The following is a 721-nucleotide window of genomic DNA, read 5'->3' on the forward strand; positions in this document are numbered from 1 at the left end:
GTGCGAGGCGGAGGGCCTCCCGGGGAGAGGGGCGCCCGGTGGTCTCCCTCAGGCCCCTATGGGAAAGGGGGAGGGGTTCGGGCAACGGCGCGGGCTCCCGGGGCGGGGGGAGAATTCCCGTTCTCCCCGGACTTTCCAAAAAAGGCGAAGGTCCGGGTTCCCGCGGCTCCGCCTCCCCAGCCCTTGTTTGGGAGCCATTCCGGAAAATTAAACTTCGGAAAGAAACCGAGCGAAGCCGAGACACTACAGTCAAACCCCTACTCACTTTCTTGGCAGCTCAAAACCGCAAGCACAAGGAGGCAGCGAAGAAGAAGAAGAAGAAAAAAAAAAAAGCTTCATGCATTCACGGAAGCTGACTGCTTTTTTCTGAATTACTTGGTGGAAAGAAGTAGCTGATGATAAGAGTGAATGCGGTATTGCTTTTTTGGAAAGTCTGTTCTATTTATACTGGAGCGAAAACGGAACAGGTTTTGGGTTGTTTGTTTGTTTAAGTATTCTGGGCACCTTGGGGCGGGGGGGGCGCTGTGGGGGGGGGGGTAAACCCTAGGAGGAGCAGAATAACTGGCAGGAGCTTTGAAAAAAATCCTCTTGGGGAAACCACCCCCCTTTCACAGGCCGCGCTCTCCCCGCCCCCTTTAGCTGCTTGATGGATTGGGAACCCTTTCCGGGGCATTTGGGCAGTGGATGTATGGGGGATGCTGATTTAGGTTTGTAATTTTTC

The sequence above is a fragment of the Myotis lucifugus genome, unplaced genomic scaffold, assembly GCF_000147115.1.
Source record: "Myotis lucifugus unplaced genomic scaffold, Myoluc2.0 scaffold_62, whole genome shotgun sequence".
NCBI lineage: Eukaryota > Metazoa > Chordata > Mammalia > Chiroptera > Vespertilionidae > Myotis > Myotis lucifugus.